This window comes from Leptopilina heterotoma, unplaced genomic scaffold (genome assembly GCF_015476425.1).
Source record: "Leptopilina heterotoma isolate Lh14 unplaced genomic scaffold, ASM1547642v1 Lhet_261, whole genome shotgun sequence".
NCBI classification, from domain to species: domain Eukaryota; kingdom Metazoa; phylum Arthropoda; class Insecta; order Hymenoptera; family Figitidae; genus Leptopilina; species Leptopilina heterotoma.
This window is the reverse complement of record NW_025110971.1, coordinates 236,979-249,196: the sequence shown is the minus strand read 5'-3', so window position 1 is coordinate 249,196 and position 12,218 is coordinate 236,979. Positions and strand designations below refer to the sequence as shown.

Sequence of the window (12,218 nt, the reverse complement as noted above, 5' to 3'; positions counted from 1 at the left end):
TAGCGAAAATCTTCTCAAGAATTAAATTATTGTCAAAAATTTTTATAATATTCTTAGAAAAATTTCAATTATTTAAACGAAATTTAATAAAAATTCTTAGCATGAATTTAATTATTTTTAAAAATTATTATTTAAATTATTCTCAGGAATTTAATTATTTTAAAAAATTTTAATAAAATTCTTCAAAAGTTTTCAATTATTTACAAAAATTGTTGTAAAATTCTTTTATATGAAAAATTTTAGTAAAATTGTAATTAAATTTCTTAAAAGAAATGAATTATTTTCAAAAATTGTTAAAAAAATTCTTTGTAAAAATTAAATTCTAAGAAACATTCAATTATTGAATAAATTATTTATTTTTGTATTTAAATAATTGAATTCTCGTAGAATTTTTTAATTAAAAATTGATTTAAAGATGAATAATTTCAGTTAAAATTTTAGATAATAATTAAATATTAAAAGCATTAGGGGGGAATATTTAGAAATAATTGAATTTTGAAAAGGTTTCGAATTCAAATGTTTGTAAATCAGAATTTTTCGTATTTTTAACTAATAATTCTGCGTAAAATTGATTTTATTTTATTATTAATTCACTGGGTTATCTTTAATAATAATAAAAACATGAAGAAATTGATTAGTCCGAGTCTTCGACTCGGACTAATCAATTTCTTCATGTTTTATGATAATTTTTATAAGTTATCGAATTTCAAAAAGGTTTGAATTTAAATGTATTGAAGAATTTTAATACTTATGGAAAAATAATAATGATCAAATATTTGTTTACAAAATTTGAAGTTTTCGAATAATTTTGCAATTAAAGAAATTCGTCAGGGAAAAGGTTAAAATTTTTTCTGGAAATCAGGAAAAACAGAAATTAAATTTTTGTGGCAACCCTGAATTAGTAATGAAGAAGGAGAAGAACAAGAAGAAAATGTAAAAGATAAATATTAAGCATAGATATATATATATGCTTAATAAACTAGATCAACTATACGTGATCAATCTATTGAACATATAATAAAAGATAATCGCATATTCTCATTTCTATTCGTTGGTGGGCTGGAGCGGAAACATAAATAAATGTTGAGAGAGAAAGAGTAACTTTACATGTGAAAATTTTACCCTTTCCCTTCATATTTCTTTCCTCTTTAATCTTTTGTGATCTCTTTTTCTTATCTCTATTCGTTGATATTCTCCACTTTATTCCATCTACAAATGTTGGCAGCCAGTATTCTTCTGATATTAATCGAAGCTTATATGGTTAGAGAATCTCTTCCTGACATGTAAATTTACGATACTAATTAGAGAAATAATATCACTCAATTATTACCACGTTTAGAATTTCTGTGCTAAACTTTTGATAAATAACTTAAAATTTACCTTTTGTTTATAATATATATATACACAACGTTTCTCGAATGCTTTCGGAGGAAACAATATTATTTGTTTATTTTCAACTATGGTTATCAATGTTTATATAGTTTATTCGAAATTTTCATTCAAAATAAAGAACATGATGCATTTCTGGCTGTAAAGAGAAAATTCGAAAATTACGTAGTACAAATTAATAAAGCATTGAACAAGTTCTCTCGTTATAATTAATGAGCAAAACGAGTAAGCTTTTCTACAACAAATTTTATAATTTTAGTTAAACATTATATGGTTGGTAAAAATTGATCTCATTAATGACACTATCGTGTACATCGGTAGTATTTTTAGGAATTCTAAAACTTTAATTTTTTTTTAGTATTTTTAATAAAAATCTTTGACTTTTCCCCGATTTTTCCCTAATCAATTCTACTTTTCCTGACCCTTGGCAATCCTGAACATTTAATTAGACTAAAAATTTTTGATGAATGACAACAAAGTCTTTATATAAATGTCTACTTTGAGTGTAGACATTGAACCCGGAACTTTGTGATGAATTCCCTTTCCTGTTGCTCCTTTTTTTCTGAAAGGATAAAGGAGAACGAGAGAGAGATACTTAACAACACACAATGGACTCCTTTGTCTGGACTAATAACTCTCAACGTATCGATATGTCTTCACGTTACCTCAAGACATAAATTTCAAAAATCCATCAAATGTAAAAATAGAATATAAATAGTATCATTAAATAAAAGTGCAAATTAAAAATTGTATCATAATTCCAAATGGAAAAAAAAGTGAGTCATTTTTTTTGCGTTATATAGTTTGGCAAATAAAAAATTGAAATGAAAGCATTGAAGTGAAATAGCAAATGGAAGGTGGGGCGAACTCTTCCCTCGAGTGGAATTTTCCGTTTCGGACCTTCACAATTTTTACTGGCTCGTCGGTTCTCCAGGATTAATTCGTCAATTACGAACGAATCGGGTGGAAAAAAAAAATGTTTATACGTCTAAAGTGCGATTGATCGCTGAAGACGAATGTGCTTCCATTGTCCGACAGTCATTCAGCGAGTGTATATTTTTCATGTTTTTCTCCGACCAATCTTGTTTTATTCAAAAATTATTCAATGAATCCTTGTCTATTTTAACATTTACGAGTACAAATCTGGTTTTCACTTTGGTATTGAATTATTCATAAATTTCGGAACACTCCCCGCTTTTCAAAAGAAACCAATAGTAAATGCGTTTGTCGTTTTCTGTATTAAAAATTCAATAATTGCTTTTGCTTGCCATGACAAAAATTCGATTATTACAAATTATGACATACAGGATTTATTATATTAAGTTTTGTATTCATTTCGAGAGAGAAAAAATTTTATTAGCATTCCTACTGACAAGAGTTAATGAGTAATTTGAATATTTCTCTCTTTTATTCACCAAGAAATAAAATTCATTAACATTTTTATCAAAAAAAAAAAATAAAATTACGCTATTAATATAATGTTATATAATAATTGAAAACAACTTGAAAATCTAATGAAATGTTTGAAAGTTTCATGAGCAATGTGAAGGGTTTAAAGGGGCAGTAAATATTTTTCAGTTTGCAATCAAGCTTTTGTTAAGAAAAACTATTGGAAAACTCGTTAAAGGATCTGCTTTCTTGGAAAATAACAGTATAGCTGTGCGCGCTTTACAATCCAGAGGCTCATTGTGCAATGATCTATAACTCTCCACATCTACAGTACATAATCCGTTAAGCATCATTTTTATAATCAGACTAGAGGGTTCTTTATGGAAGTATTACGAGCATCAGTTTTATGAAGCTCTTAGCTTCGACTGCCATTAATGTCTCTCTTTCCTTAATGTACATTGTGTAACAAAGTGCACACTTTCAAACACCTTGCTTACTTTCCTGGCTGATGCAGGGTTTATTTACCTGAATATAAGGATTTTTAAATTTATCTCACAATTGTTTATCGTGAACAATAATTACGTAAATCTAATACAAAATCTTCAAAAAATTTTTCTAATTCTGACTAGAATGAATTTTTTAATATTATTTAATTATTTCAAAAGTTTTAATGCACTTATCGTGACAGATAACAAAATTCTTTACAAAAATTCAATTATTTTTAGGAATTTAAAAAAAAAATTCTTTACAAAATTCGATTATTTTCATAAATAACAATATTCATCACAAGAATTCAATTATTTTCAAAAGTAATAAAATTCTGAGAAGAAATTCAATTGTTTTTAAAAATTTAAACGAATATCTCGTCAAGAATTCAATTATCTTTATAAATAGCAAAATTTTTCGTCAAAAATTTAAATAAAATTCTTTACAAAATTTCAATTATTTTCAAAAGTTTTTCGCAATTCAATGATTTTTAATATTTACTATTTTCATAAAATTGATCAAATAGTTTAATTTTTGACGAAAAATGTTTGATTCAATTCTACGTAAACATTCAATTATTTTCATGAAATTTCATTTAAGAATTCAATTATTTTCATCGTAGAATTTCCAATATTTATGTTAAAAATTTTTTTAAATTCTCCTCAAAATTTCAATTATTTTTATGAATAATAAAATTCTTCTCCAAAATTCAATTACTTTCAAAAAATTTAATAAAGTTTTTGGAAATATTACAATTATTTTCAAAGATTTTCCTCATTTTCTCATTTCATTTCTGAGAAATTCAATGGATTTAGAAAAAATTAAATATAATTCTTTTAAAAATTCTAGTATTAAAAAAAATTTTGACAAAATTCTTTACAAGATTTAGTTAATAAAATTGCAATTTTAATAAAATTTTCCAATACAATTAAACTATTTTCAATAAAATTCTTCTTAAGAATTCAATTATTTTCAGAAATAATACAATTTTTTAAGAATTTAATTATTTAAAAAAATTGGAATAAAATTCTTCGCAAGAAATTAATTTTTTTCATAAATAATAAAATTTTTCTTGAGAAATCAATTATTTAAAAACCTTTGATAAAATGTTTTAAAAATTTAAAAAAGTATAATAATGTTAATCATACAATACAATTATTTTCGTAAAATATAACATTCTTCCTAGGAATGCAATTATTGTCAAAAATGTTTGTAAAAATCTTCGAAACAATTCAATTATTTTTGTAAAAAATAAAATTCTTCGAAGCAATTCAAGCATTTAAGAAATTTTAAGAAAATTCTTCTCCAGAATTCAATTCTTTCATAGAATAAAAATTTTCACAGAAATTCAATTATTAAAAAAGAAATTAAATAAAATTTTTTGTCAGATTTTTAATTATTTTCAATTTTTTAATGCAATTCCTCGATGGAATTTAATTATTTTCAAAAAGTTTGAAAAAATTCTGAGAAATTCAATTTTTTTTTAAAATTAGAATAAAATTCTTCACAAGAATTCAATTATTTTTATAAATAGCAAAACTTATTGCAAAATTTCATACATTTTCTATACAATTTAAAATAAAATGACAGAGAATTGCATATATTCTTAAAATTATTTTTTAAATTCGCCGAAAGGTTTCAATTATTTTTAAAAATTTTGACAAATTTCTTCATAGAAATTTAATTTTAAGAAATTTTCAATTATTTAATAAATTATTTATTTATGTATTTATATAATTGCATTGATTTCTCGAACAACTTTCTAATTAAAATTGATTAAAAAATGAATTTCACTTAAAATTTTAAATTATTTTCAATACAATTCTTTTTAAGAATTCAATTATTTCCACAAATAATACATTTTCTATGGGAATTCAAATATTTAATAAAAATTTGAATAAAATTCTTTACCAGGAATTCAATTATTTTCATAAATAATAAAATTTTTCTCGAGAAATCAATTATTTTAAAAAATTTTGATAAAATGCTTAATAAATTTGAAAAATTATAATAAAATTGTTTATTTTCAAAAAGTTTAAAAAAATTCTGAGAAATTCAATTATTTTCATAAATAATAAAATGTTTCTCGAGAATTCAAATATTTAACAAAATTCTTCGTCAGATTTTAATTATTTTCAATTGCTTAATGAAATTTCTCGATAGAATTTAATTATTTTCAAAAAGTTTTAGAAAATTCTGAGAAATTTAATTATGTAAAGAAATTTGAATAAAATTTTTTACCAGAAAATAATTATTTTCATTAATAATAATATTTTTCTCCGGAATTCAATTATTTTCACAAATAAAATTTTTCACATTAATTCAATTCTTTAAAAAAATGTTTAATAAAGTTCGTTGTAAGAATTCAATTATTTAAAAAAATTTTGATATAATTTTTCATAAAAATGTTAAATTATGATTTAATATTAAAAGCATTATAGCGTGAATTTTTTAAATAATTGAATTTTGAAAAGGGTTTAAAACTTTAAATTAAAATCTTTGAAAATTTGAATTTATAGTTACAATATTCTTATGATATCAAATAATGATTTTATCACTCTGTCGTTTTATAATAATATTCTCATAAGTTATTGAATTTCAAAAGATTTGAATTTGAAAATCTTAATTCTTGTAGAAAAATAATAATGATTAAATATTTATTTAAAAAAGAAGTTATTGATGGTTTTGAATAATTTTACTTTTGAAGAAATTTGTAAATAAAAGTAATAGAACATTTTTTTGAGTATTTAATAATTTTTGGAGTGAATCAGAATATTCTTCAGGGTCAGGGAAAAAGTTAAAATCAGTCAGGAAAAAGTCTGGAAATCAGGGAGAAACAAAAATAAATTTTTGTGGCAACCCTGTACTCGTAAAACTACTTCCAATTTCAAAGTGAAATTTTCGTTTGTAACGCGTTAGAAATTATTCACTTTATGTCTTATCCCTTTGAGTTAGAGACACTAATTAGCGTAAAAGCTGGATCACGCGTATATCGTGAAATAGCTCTCATACTATAGTTGATCCTTTAGAAATTTCTTTTTGCCTAATACTACTCGCATCCCTTCTAATTCATCTCTCTACTTCTGTGTAATTAGTGTTTCGTAATTCACCTTTAGGAAGAAACTTTATCGAAAATCGTTTCCCCTTATTAGCAAGTCAGTTGAAAAAGTTATAAATTTTAATAAAAAATCTTCGATTGAATGAAAAATTTATTGGAAAAATTAATTTTTAAATACTTCGCAGTATTAATATTTAAATATTAATTTTACATTAATAATGCTACACTTTAAAAAAATTAATTAGAATAGATATAAATTAGGCCAATTAATTGCATATTGAATATTATAAATTAAAATAGAATAAATATTTTAGAAACGTAATCTTTTGAATATATTTCTTGAAATGAAAAGTGAGGGTAATAATAAATATTCGTGCGATCTATAAATTTTCATAATGATCGAATTTCGAATAATAAATATCATCATAAATGTCAGGGGTGAAAACAAAGTGTACATATCAGAAAGCCTGGCTTCATTGATAATCCAATTTTATTATTTATGCACTGAATAAATAAGTCGACAGTGACAGTTTCATGATGCGATCATATTTTCTTGCAAATGATGTAAATTTTGAAATCATGTTCACCTACGAGCCCTCGTAAAATGGAGTAATTCACGTCCAACTATGCGCATTTTATCCTCAAATATATAACCATTGAGAAAATTATTTTTTCCATCATTGCAACCATTTTGAAAAAAACGAAATTTTCTAAAAAAAAAAATGCAGAATATGTTCGATTTTTAGATGAGGACTTTTTTTTAAAAAAAAGGTTTCGGTACTAAAAAGCTGTTTTAAATTAATTTCCGAAATAGAAAATTTCAGTATCTTGAAAAAAAGAAAATTGTCTCGATGCTTAATTTTATCGTCGAATTATTTTTAAATCAAGAGTTTGTATAGAATTTTAACGTCCGAGAATAATTAAATTATTAATAAAAACGACACATTTGGACGAATGTGTCGTTTTTATTAATAAATTAAGAGTTCATGTTCTTACCGTAGTAGAAGTCTAATATTTCCAATGTATGTCACTCTTACCTGAAACAAAGAAAGAATTAAATTAAAACTATGAAAAACAAATATTATTACTTCAACAATTATAATTATATAAAATTATTACAGGATTGCCACGCTTTTTCTCATTTCAAGTTCCCTGACTTTTCCAGATTTTCCAGATTAAAAAAAACGAAATTTTTCCAGGTTTTTAAAACTACATTTGTTGACAAACAAAAATTTTGTTTTTCCCTGACTTTCTCTTGAACTCCAGACAAAATTCTTATTTATCCTTATAAAAAATTTTTTGAAAAATTTCTTTGAGAAAGTAGGAAAAATGCAAAAACTTTCAAAAATTATAATTTGAAACCTTTTCAAAATTCAATTATTTCTAAAAATAATTGATTTCCTGACAAGAATTTTATTATATTTATGAAAATAATTGAATTCTTGGAAAGAAATTTATTGAAATTTCTAAAAATAATTGAATTCCTGACAAGAATTCAATTATTTATGGAAATAATTGAATTTTTGGGAAGAAATTTATTAAAGTTTTTAAAAATAATTGAATTCCTGACAAGAATTTGTTTACTTATGAAAATAATTTAATTCTTGGCAAGAAATTTATTAAAATTTCTAAAAATAATTGAATTCCTGACAAGAATTTTATTATTTTTGGAAATAATTGAATTGTTGGGAAGAAATTTATTAAAATTTCTAAAAATAATTGAATTCCTGACAAGAATTTTATTATTTATGAAAATAATGAAATTCTTGGGAAGAAATTTATTAAAGTTTTTAAAAATAATTGAATTCCTAAAAACAATTTTTTTACTTATAAAAATAATTGAATTCTTGGGAAGAAATTTATTAAAATGTCTAAAAATAATTGAATTTCTGACAAGAATTTTATTATTTACGAAAATAATTGAATTCTTAGGTAGAAATTTATTAAAGTTTTTAAAAATAAATGAATTTCTAAGAAGAATTTTATGATTTATGAAAATAATTGAATATTTCTGACAAGAATTTTATTATTTTTTTTATTATTTATTATTTATGAAAATAATGGAAAATCTATATAGAATTTTATTATTTATGAAAATAATTGAATTTCTGGTAAAAAATGTTATTCTTCATGAAAATAATTGAATTATTGCGAAGAAATTTATAAAAAAAAAATTTGTAAATAATAGAATTCCTGTGAAATTTTTATTATTTAATAAATTCATTCAAAATTGAAATTTTCTAAAATTTCAAATTAAAACATTTTGAAGTTTATCTATTTGTGAAAATTGTAAACGCAACTCTTTTAAAATTCAATTAATTTTTAAATAATTAAGTAAAATTAGATTTTAAAAATAAGCACAATTGGAAAACAATAATAATTTTCCACGATTCCGATTAAAATTCCCTGACTTTTCCAGGTTTTTCAGATTTCTAGGTTGGGTAGCAACCCTGTTATTATTATAATTATATTATATTTTACTAGTAAATAAATTTCAAACAAGACTTTCAAAATTAAAAAAAAAAGAATAAAAGAAAGAAAAAAAAATATTTTATTTATTTTCATAATATAATGAAAATATTGCAGCAAAGCTATCGAATGGTTAATGTTTTATCAATGAGGTTAATTGACTTGGTTCGCCAGCGTGCTATAGGAAGACAATTCTACTGAGACGATCAGGCAGAGGTCATCCTCTTATTCTCTCTCCCTCTCTCTCATTTACTCTCTCTCGCCCTTCTCTACAACTATCATCACCCCTTCTATTCTCAAATATCTCGTGCGCTCTCCTGTGGCGTTTCATCCCCTTTGTGGTGCAAAGATGAAGCTTACCATTCCATTTAGCTGACAGTATGTTGAGTGCCTCTCATGCCTCACAATGTTGTATATATATACCACCACAAGAAGTAAGACTCTGAAACTGATGTATATATATCTATCTGCTCACTATTCAGTAAATGGCACCAATTCCAAGAATGTCGATCCATCAAAACTTGTAGCAAATTATTCATTATATAACAGTCAAACACTATGCATTCGGTTGCATAATTTTGTCTATATCGATTTTCTTGTCCAAAAATTTAAAAAGAGTCTCTTTTTGCTAAAAGAGACAAATCAAGTTCAAGAACGAATTAATATTTACAGGGTTGCCACAAAAATTTTATTTTATTCTTCCCTGATTTCCAGACAAAATTTTGGTTTTTTCCCTGATCCTGAAGAATATTCTGATTCACTCCAAAAATTATTATAGATATTCAAAAAAATGTTCTATTACATTTATTTACAAATTTCTAAAATTGTAAAATTGTTCGAAAACATCAATAGCTTCTTTATTAAATAAATATTTAATCATTATTACTTTTCTATAGGGATTACGATTCTCAAAATCCAACCTTCTGACATTCAATAACTTATAAGAATATTATTATAAAACAAGAAATCGATCGCTTTCTTCGTGTCTTATAATAAATTTTAGATGACAGAGTGATAAAATCATTATTTTATATCACAAGAATATTGTAACTATAAATTTAAATATTCAAAGATTTTAATTTGAACCCTTTTCAAAATTTTATTATTTATAAAAATTCAAGCTATAATGCTCTTAATATTTAATTATAGTTTAAAATTTTAAGTGAAATTCATTTCTTTTATCAATTTTAATAACTTAACAGTATCAATTTGATCCTCTTTTGTGTCTATTTGATACTTTTAAGAAAATTGTGATTAGAACATTTTTCGAGAATTCAATTATTTAAGTACAAAAATAAATAATTTATTAAATAATTGAATATTTCTTAAAATTGAATTTTTAGGAAGAATTTTAACAAAACTTTTAAAAATAATTGAATTCATTCGGCGAAATAAAAAAATAATTTTAAGAATAAATGCAATTTTCTATCAGATTATTTGAAATTGTATAAAAAATAATTTAAATTCTTCGATAAGTTGTGATATTTATGAAAATAATTAATTTCTTGTAATAATTTATAAATTCTTTATAAATTTTTTTTAAAGAACTCAATTCTGGTGAAGAATTTTATTTGTGAAAATAATTGAATTCCGAAAAAAAATTATTATTTATGAAAACAATTAATTTCTTGTGAAGGATTTCATTTAAATTTTTGTAAATAATTAAATTTCACAGAATTATTAAAAATAATTAAATTTCATCGAGAATGTTCATTTAAAAATTAAAAACAATTGAAATCTTCCGAAGAATTTTATTAAATTTTTTTTAAAGTAATTACATTATTGTGAAAGATTTTATTTTTAAAAAGAATTGAATTTTGGGAAGAATTCAATTATTTCGAAATAATTGAATTTCTCAGAACAATTTTTTTCAATTTTCTGTATAATATTAGAATTCTTTCGAGAAATTTCATTAAAAAATTGAAAATAATTTAAAAAGTTATGAAGAATTTCATTAAAATTTTTTTAATAATTGAATTTCTGTTAGAAATGTAATTTTTTAAAAGAATTGAATTCTTGGGAAGAATTTTATTAAAATTTTTTTAAATAATTGAATTTCAAAGAAGAATTGTATTGAAAATAATTGAATTGTATTGGAAAATTTTATTAAACTTGCAATTTTATTAACTAAATCTTTTTAAGAATTTTGTCAACATTTTTTTAAATAATTGAATTTTTGAAAGAATTTTATTTCAATTTTTCAAAATAATTGAATTTCTCAGAACTATTTTTTTCAATTCTCTGAATATATTTGAATTCTTTCGAGAAACTTCATTAAAAAATTAAAAATAATTGAATTGGTGCGAAGAAAATTTGAAAAATTGGTAAGTAATTGAATTCCTGTGAAATTTGTATTAAAATTTTGTGTAAATAATTGAATTCATTTGGAAAATTTTATTAAAATAGTAGATATTTAAAATAATTGAAATGAGAAAAATTTTTGAAAATATTTAAAATTTTGCTAAGAATTTTATTAAATTTTTTCAAAATAATTGATTTTCGGAAAAGAATTTTATTATTTATAAAGATAATTGAAATTTTTACGAGAAATTTTTAAAATTTTTGAACATAATTGTAGTATTTTAATATTAAAATATATTAAAATATATTTAAATATATTAATTAATATTTAATATTACTCAGTCGAATCATTTCGATTTACTTTAATTTGTATCAGTAGTACAAGTCAGCTTCGGTCAGACAAACAAATATGAAATGTTTTTACTTGTATATCAGTATAGTAGAAACCAAATAATTTTCATTTACTATCAGTAGTAACTTCGATTTTAGTCAGACAATTCATTTGGATTTTTAAAAAAAAATTATCAGTAGTACAAGTCATTTTTAGTCAGACAAACTCAATATTTTTATCTGTTTCAGTAGTAGAAGCAAAAGAATTATAATTTTTTATAAGTAGAAACGTCAATTTTAGTCAGGCAGTTCATTGAAAGTTTTTTAAAATTTCTATCAGTAGTATAAGTCAGTTTTAGTCAGACAAATCAATATGAAATGTTTTTACTTGTATATCAGTAGTACGAACTATATAATTTTAATTTTCTCTCAGTAGTAACGTCGATTTCAGTCAGACAATTTATTTGAATGTTTTTAATATTTTTATCAGTAGTACAAGTCATTTTCAGTCAGACGTACCAGTTGGTTTATTGTTTAATTTATCATTCGAAAATTCCATTGAGAAAAAAAGTGGGGAATTGCGATAAATTTTTGTTTTTTGAAAGATTACATATGCAGTTGATAAAGGGAAAAAGAGAAAAAAAAATGCACGTACCTATCGTTTTTTTTATACAATAACAGGTAGTAATATCGGAAGATGTATTGTCACATTAGACACGCTACTTCGAGCGATTACAACAACGATAAACACATAGTATGTTCGTGGCCGGTGATAACTCACCGCGACGATTTAACG

At 22.7% G+C, this 12,218-nt stretch overlaps 1 protein-coding gene across 1 annotated transcript in view; it reads right to left on the bottom strand.

The window, feature by feature from the left end:
- LOC122503429 (mannosyl-oligosaccharide 1,2-alpha-mannosidase IA) overlaps positions 1–12,218 on the bottom strand; it is a 444,579-nt gene that overhangs the window by 202,210 nt on the left and 230,151 nt on the right. The gene's annotated exons all lie outside the window — the stretch shown is intronic.